Source organism: Apodemus sylvaticus, chromosome X, assembly GCF_947179515.1.
Source record: "Apodemus sylvaticus chromosome X, mApoSyl1.1, whole genome shotgun sequence".
Taxonomy (NCBI): Eukaryota; Metazoa; Chordata; class Mammalia; order Rodentia; family Muridae; genus Apodemus; species Apodemus sylvaticus.
In genome coordinates, this window is record NC_067495.1 from 116,661,906 (window position 1) to 116,670,374 (window position 8,469).

Consider the following 8,469-nt stretch of genomic DNA (forward strand, 5'->3'; position numbering starts at 1 on the left):
CTTTCAGGGAGTGGGGAGCCAGAAAAGGGGAAATCATTTGAAATGTAAATAAAGAATATACTGAATTAAAAAAAATAAACCCTTTGCTCCCCACCTTGATTCTTGGTCATGATGTTTGTGCAAGAATAGAAACCCTGACTAAGACAGAGTTCTATGCATGCACTGCTGTTTCTGTCTTTTCCATGGGTTTCCTGGATCTGAACTCAGGTAACTCATACATGGGCATTTTACCCACTGAGATATCTCTGCAATCCTAAGCCCAGGTCTTTATGCCAAATGTGTGGTCTTTGAGTAAGCAGAAAGGCAGAAGGGTCAAAGGACAAGCTGCCACCCCAATATCCAAAAGAGGCAGACTCTGTCAGACAGAGGGTGTTATGTGGCAAAGTTGTTGCTTCTGACCATCATTACATGTACTAGACTCTGGCTGTACACTGTGAGACACATGGCTTCTGGTCCCTAGGCATTCACAGGTTTATTACACATGGGGCAAAAAGGACCTTGCCCAGACCCTGCCTACAGCTCCCATTTCACAGATGAGCAGCCAGCCTGTCAGGGTGCAACTCATGCCTCTTGGGTCCCAGAGACCCTAAACTTTGGACTATTATCTTTCCCTGGCATCAGCAGGAAACATGTTTCTTGAGGGTCACAGGTGCCTACGTCTGGCCCCGCTGCTGATGCTCATGTTCTACAGACATGAGCATCTCCTGCTCTGATCTGGAGGAGACCATGTCCAAGCCCGCCGACTGCCTGCCTCGGATGCTCGGGGGGGCACTCCAGACAGCGGTTCTTCACCCTCTTCATTATCAGCTTCAAGTTCACGTTCTTGGTGTCCATCCTTATCTACTGGCACACTGTGGGTGCATCCAAGGACCAAAGATGACAGTATAGCCTGCCAGTGGACTTCCCCTGGCCCCAGCTGGCCTTTTCTAGAGTCTTCTTCCTAGAGACATCAGACAGGACCAGTTCCAGCTTTCTGTTTATGTGTTCTGTGGAATCGGCGGCCAGGGCACACCCTGAGTCCCAGGTGGTGGTGCTCATGAAAGGGCTGCCTAGAGACATGACAGCCCGACCCCGGAACCTTGGCATCTCTCTTCTGAGCTGCTTTTCCAATGTCTGGATACGACCTCTGGACCTCCAAGAGCTGTTTGAGGGCACGCCACTGGCAGCCTGGTACTTGGAGGCACAGCACAGGTGGGAGCCCTACCTGTTGCCAGTACTGTCTGAGGCTTCCTGATCGCGCTCCTCTGGAAGTTTGGTGGCATCTACCTGGACACAGACTTCATTGTCCTCAAGAACCTGCACAACCTGACCAACATGCTGGGCATCCAATCCCGCTATGTCCTCAATGGCGCCCTCCTAGCCTTTGAGCACAAGCATGAGTTCTTGCAATGTATACATGTGACTTTGTGGCCCACTACAATGGTTGGATTTGGGGGCCCCAGGGCCCCCAACCGCTTGCCAGAGTTGTCAAGGAGTGGTGTTCCATCCACAGCCTGAAAGAGGGCCATGCCTGGCGTGGGGTCACTACCCTGCCCCCCCCAGGCCTTCTACCCCATCTCCTGGCAGAACTGGAAGAAATACTTTGAAGACATCACCCCCGAGGAGCTGACCCAGTTCCTCAATGCCACCTACGCTGTTCACGTGTAGAACAAGAAAAGTCAGGGTACACACCTAGAGGCAACGTCCAGGGCTCTGCTGGCCCAGCTCCATGCCCACTATTGCCCTACAACACACAGAGCCATGAAGATGTATTTGTGACAGCCCTCCAGGCCACAGTCATAGCATATCAACATTGTCTTTCCAGGGAGGCAAAATGAGCAGACAGGAAAAGGGGGCTCCAAGATGCTGCTGGTGACTTTAGAGGAGACCACGCTGGCCTGGGGACCCTGTGCCACTTCCACACCTGCCTCTCCAGGCCAGAGGAAGACCTTGGATACACTTTGTCCAATGTTCTAGGCTGACCGGTGATTCCAGAATTACTAGTATCTGGGCCCTTAACAGGCTAGATCACAAGAACACTGAAGAGCGTTCTAAGGTAGCTGGAGGACAGTTGGGTAGAGGCGGGGTCAGGAGCAGAGCTCTGAAAAACCTGTGTAGAAATGCTAAGGAAAAAGAATCTGACTCTTTCAGCCTCACGAGCCCAAGGGGAGGGGCAGAGCTTCCTGGGAACACCATCTTCCCTCCCCCTGGAACACTGCTCTGAAGATCTGTCACAGTCTATTTCAGTGTTCAGGGATGTGGAAATTCTTTAGGCTCTGAAAAAGGGTTTTAAATTCCCTCCCTGTTGTGGACACTGGGGGCTATAATAAAAGTGACTCACCAACAAAAAAATGATAAGAAGAAAACCTATACACAGTACAGGGTTATATGAAAATTAAATACCTCCAAATCTGCAGGATGCTCAGAACAGTACTGTCATATAGTAAAAGCTTTATGTAAAATCAATCACTTTCTGTTTTTCTGCTTTTCAAGTATCCCAAATTTGTAGCCAAAAGTGAGCTTGAACTTTATCACTCCCCTGCTTCTAGCTCCGAATGCTGAGATTACAGGCTTGTACTGTCACGTCCAGGTTGTGTGGTGTCGGGAATCAAACACAGGGCTTCATATATGCTAGGCAAAAACTTAACCAGCTGAGCTATTTCCCTGCCTCATCTGTATATTTATTAGGTGAACTAGTGAATTACTAATCTGCATTACCTGTTTATATCTCTATTAAGTTAATATACTGAGCCTCATTTTTTTTGTTTTTTGTTTTTTTTGTTTTTGTTTGTTTTGTTTTTTGAGACAGGGTTTCTCTGTATAGCCCCGGCTGTCCTGGAACTCATTTTGTAGACCAGGCTGGCCTCAAACTCAGAAATCTGCCTGCCTCTGCCTCCCAGAGTGCTCGGATTACAGACGAGCGCCACCACCACCCGGCTGAACCTCAATTCTTAATGTGCCAGTATTTGGCGTTGGGATGTTTGGGAGGTAATTAGTTCATGTGGGTGGGGCCTTCCTCAAGGGGACTAGTGTCTTTGCAAGAAGAAAACTGAATCCTGAGATCTGCAACCAGGAAAGAGATCGATAACACAATTTCAATGTGTGTAGTAGCAGTGGGCCAAAGAAGAGGTGACAAGTTAAAGAGGAAAATTCTTATGATGAATGAAAACGATGCACACTATACCTCTAGGTAAATGCACAGAGGGAACTGTGTAGCTAGAAATACCCACATTAAAAAAACCGGGAAGAAAGCTCTCAAATCGATAGCCTAAACTTACACGCCAGAAACAAAAGCAAGGTCAAATAAAGGCCACAGAAGGGGCTGGAGGGACGGTTCTGCGGTTCAGAGTAGGTACTGCTTTAGTTGAGGGTCCATGTCATGTGACTCACAGGCTCCAGGGTGTCCCACAACCTCTTCCTGGCCTCATCCCTGGACACCAGGCTCAAGTGTACACAGCCCCACCCAAACACACACAATACACTCCATCAAGAACGACATAATGGGAGGTTGGAAAGATAGTTCCTCAGTGAAGAGCACTGGCTGCTCTTATGGAAGACGTGAGTTCGAGCTGGAGAGATGGCTCAGTGGTTAAGAGCACTGACTGCTCTTCCAGAGGTCCTAGGTTCAATTCTCAGAAACCACATGGTGGCTCACATCCATCCTTAATGAGATCTGACTCCCTCACCTGGAGTGTCTGAAAACAACTACGGTGTACTTACGTATAATAAATAAATCTTAAGAAAAATAAAATAAAAAGGCCAGGCGGTGGTGGCGCATGCCTTTAATCCCAGCACTCCCAGCACTTGGGAGGCAGAGGCAGGCAGATTTCTGAGTTTGAGGACAACATGGTCTACAGAGTGAGCTCCAGGACAGAGAAACCCTGTCTCGAACAAAAAACAAAACACACACACACACACACACACAAACACACAGAAGACCAGAGTTCAATTCCCAGCAGCCACAGAGTGACCCACAACCACCTGGAACTCTTGTTCTCAGAGCCCGCACACTGTTCTGCCCTCCTCGGGTACCATGTACACACACAGTGTACAAACATGCGCAGGGTCACAACTTTCAGATATGCAAGAGAATAAATATTTTTAAAAGGATAAAATAATAATTTTGAAAGCCCCACAACACCAAAGGAAAAGAGGTATGGACTAGAGCACAAGGAAGAAGCAGAAAAGCAACAGAGAATGGACCAAGCCAAAAGTTGGTTCTTTGGAAAAATTCAAGTTGACAACGATTTCTTTAAGCTGAGAAAGGAAAAGAAAAGGCGCTCAAATTACCAAAACCATCAGTGAAAAAGAAGTCAGTCTGACCAAGTTTCACAGAAATGAAAAGGATTATAGGGAAATGTCATAAATAACTATATATAAACAATGGAACGCTAACGATTAGACAGCCCTGATGAAATAACAATAAAAAACATCCCTATAAATGACTAAATAGAAGGAATTTACTTTAGGAAGAAATAGGGAGCTGAAAGAGACGGGTATCAGACAAAGCTTTTCAGTCAGTCATAATGAACCATTATTCATTCATTCGATAACGTTTAGTGAGTTGCTTTTTTTTTTTTTGAGACATGTTTCAAGTAGCCCAGGACGGCCCCCAAACCTTGAACTTCTGTCCTTCCTGCCTTTACCTCCCCATAGCTGGGATTACAAGCTTGGGCCACCGTTCCCAGTTCACGAGGGTAAGGTTTTCCTAAATGGAACGAGTTTTACTCTGTGCTGGGGATCAAATAAAGGGCCTGCCTCACAGCAGGCAAGCACTCTGCTAAGAGAACCCCACCCTAGGCCTTGATGTTTGGTGTACAGATCTTGAATTTCGGTGTGTATGTGCTGTGTAAGTGTGTCCATGCGAGTGCGGTGAGTATGGAAGCCCGAGATCACTGTTGGATGCCTTCCTTCAATTATTCTTCATCTCTATTATTATTTAGGCAGGGTCTCGCGATGGATTTGAAACTCATCACTTTGGGTAAGCTGTTCGTTGCATGAGCTCTGGGGATCTGCTTGTCTCTGCCTCTCACTAACTCCACCTCCCTGAGTGCTGGAGCTACAAATGCACAATACCACCACCATCCCAGGTTTTTATGTGGGCGCTGGGCATGAGAATCCAGGACCTTCTTATTGTGTGGCAGGGCGCTCCACCGACTGAGCCATCCCCCTAACCTGTTACATTTCTTTTGTTAAATGCATCTTTCATGATCTTTGTATTGAGGCTTAAAGTTGTTTAAAAGTCAACAATATCCAGGCCCATCTGTAGATTTAAAACAATCTATATCAAAATCAAAGCTTCCTTTATTTCTAGAAGTTGGAAAGCTGGTCTTAAGATTCATATGGCAATTTAAGGGACCCAGAATAGTCCAAACAGTTTGGAAAGGGGGACCAAAGCAGCAGAACAGTGGAGGAGCACTTGGCAAACATATGTGGGACCCTAGATTTGATTCCCAGAAGTGGAAAACATTCAAAAGCAAGTGTGGTTAACATGCCTGTCATTCTAGCACTCGGGAGGTGGAGAAAGGCTAGCGGAGGGGTGGGGACTGCTGTAAATCTGAAGGCAGTCTGGGATACATAGTTATATAGTGAATATCAAGCCAACCAGGGATAGATAGAAAAAAAACAGTCTCAAACAATTCAAAAGAAGAAAATTCTATCATGCCCAAAGTAAGAAGATTGTGAGTTTGTGGTAGCTTGAACTGCATAGATGCTATCACACACACACACACACACCAGACACCAAAAAAATGGGAAAAATACAGAAAGGTCCTAGCTTTAAAATAGACATAAAGATCAATTGAATAGATTTGAGTACAGAAATAACCCTCTGGTTTATAGCCAATTGATTTTCAGCCAGAGTGTTGTCTTGTACATTCAGGTTGCTATTGACAAAATATCATACACCAGGCAGCTTATAAACAACAGAAATTTATTTTTCTTAGTTCAAGAGGCTGGGAAAGCTGAAGTCAAGGTGAGACAGGGTCTCTCTGGCTCACAGAGGGCACCTTCTTACTATGTCTCTATTTCCATCAAATGTGAGTGCTGCTATACCTGAGGGGGTTTTGTTTTGTTTTTGTTTTGTTTTTAACCTTTTCACCAATTCTCTATGCACATTTAAATATTTTTAATTTTGAGTTTATAATTGTAACATTTCTCTTTCCTTTCTTCCCTCCAAAGCCTCTCACATACCCCTCCCCACTCTCCTTCAAACCCATGATCTCTTTCTTCATTGTTTATATATATACATATATATGTATATATATGTATATACATGTATATATATTCATAAATATAACCTGCTCAGCCCATATGTTACTTGTGTGTATGTTTTCAGGGCTTGCTGTTTGGCACCACATGATCAATTGGCTGCTCTTCCCCAAGGAAGACCACCCCTCCTGCTTGTTTGTGTAGTGTTTGGGGCTTGTGGACTGCTTGTTTGACGTGTTCTTTGGTGCTATCCCTGTTTAGCTCCCACTTGGTCTTGTTGATAAGACTGTGCAGGCTTATCTTCTATTGTTACCAGAAGAATACACTATTACAGCAAACTCCCCCAAAACTCCCAGATTCTCTGGTTCTGAGGGTCATTCTGGTGTCTTCATCTACAATGTTGCCAAACATTAGGTGTGGGGGTGTTTTGTAAATGTATCTATCAGGACTCTGCGTTTGGATTGGTTGTGGTTTTCTGTACTGGTCTCTGTTGCAAAGAAAAGTTTCCTTGATGAGGACTCTAAAGACAAATATTCATAGATTGTTATGATGTCCATGAACCACTTCAATGACCAGCATGTAATGATAACCCCTAAGGGGTAAATTATTGGCCCACATACTTTGGTGTTAACCAATTGCTCTCTAATTGGACTTAAGACCCTTTCAACAACAGGGATACCATTTGTGATACTGGCAAACTAGCTAACTAATCAGTGCTAGTGAAGTCATGGGACACTGGAGAAAAATTTATGACTACTATTTACTAATCCAGCATAATCCTCCACAATGATCTTTCCCTTTTTATTTTCCTATTTGAGACAGGGTTTCATGTGTCTCAGGCTATTCTGGAACTCAGAGGATAGCCTTGAACTCTTGATCCTCAAGACTCAAATTCTGGAGTGCTGACTTTGCAATTGTGCACACTACAGCTGCGCTATGTTGTGCCCTTCCCCTAGCCTTGGGCAGGCTAAATAGATCTTAAGGTTTGCCACAGTTGGACCTTAAAGGCCCAGGTGGAGCTGCCCATTGAGCTTGCTTTGCAACTCAATCCAGCTGAAACAAACTAGAGTCTGTGAGCTCTCCCTATATAAATGCAGTGCTGACTATTAAACTTTGAGCCTTGATCAGAAACCTTTATCTTGCCTTTATCCTTCTCGCCCCCCTCTGTCCCTTTTCATTTCCAGCATCCCTTTCAGGTACACCCAGTTCTCCATGACTACACTGTGTAATGCTAGGGAACAACCCTGGCTTTATTCATGCCAGAGAAGCATTCTAGCAACTGAGCTATGTCTCCAAACCCACTCTCTTCATTTTTATCAACAAAATAATGTTTAATAGTGTTAACATATAGATAGGTTTAATTTCATCAATTTTTAAAAATTTCAGGCTCCAATGGATCCCAAGTAAGAAACTGAAGAGACAACTTGAAGCATGGAGCTTTTTGCAAAGTATATATCTGATGACACTTAGAATTGCCACAAATACATAAACCAAATAACTGATTTTAAAGCAAATGATGTGCGTAGACAAGATGATAGGAATACAGGCACTAGGAAAAGATACCCAATATCATTAGCTATCACGCACGCACACACACACACACACACACCACACCACACCATGAAAATAATGTGAGTACTGAAGAAGAAGGAGGAGGAGGAGGAGGAGGAGGAGGAGGAGGAGGAGGAGGAGGAGAAGAAGAAGAAGAAGAAGAAGAAGAAGAAGAAGAAGAAGAAGAAGAAGAAGAAGAAGAAGAAGAAGAAGAAGAAGAAGGTGACCAGCAGGAAAGATGGGGACAAGAAATGGTAGTGAGGGACTAGATACAAAGTACATGACATATATGTGTGAAAATATAGCCCATTGGTACGTACAACACATATACACTCTTCAGAATAGCATCTATGCAAAAGTGTTGTACATGAGTGCTCGTGGCAGCAAGAGCCATAATAGCCAAGATGGAGATAAACGCATCCCATCAATGGATGGGCGGTTTTAATAAAATGTAGTATGCCCACATGGTATGCTATGTTATGCAACAATCCATGCCTGAAGTTCTAATATACACCACAACACAAGTGAACCTTGAACACACACTAAATGAAGAAACTGAAAAAGTAATAAAAAGGAACCCACATACTGCATGATTCTAATTTTGTGAAATGCCTAGAATAGAGCATTCTACAGAGATAGACAGTAGATTAGTAACCAGCAATTACAAATTAGTAGTAATAATTAGTAATTATTGCCAGGAGCTGGAGGGCAGGAAGGGAATGAGGAGTG

General features: G+C 44.3%; 1 pseudogene; it reads left to right on the forward strand.

Moving 5' to 3' along the window:
* The first annotated feature begins 693 nt into the window (after window positions 1-693).
* Window positions 694-1,758, forward strand: LOC127675687 (lactosylceramide 4-alpha-galactosyltransferase-like; annotated as a pseudogene).
* Window positions 1,759-8,469: the final 6,711 nt, after the last annotated feature.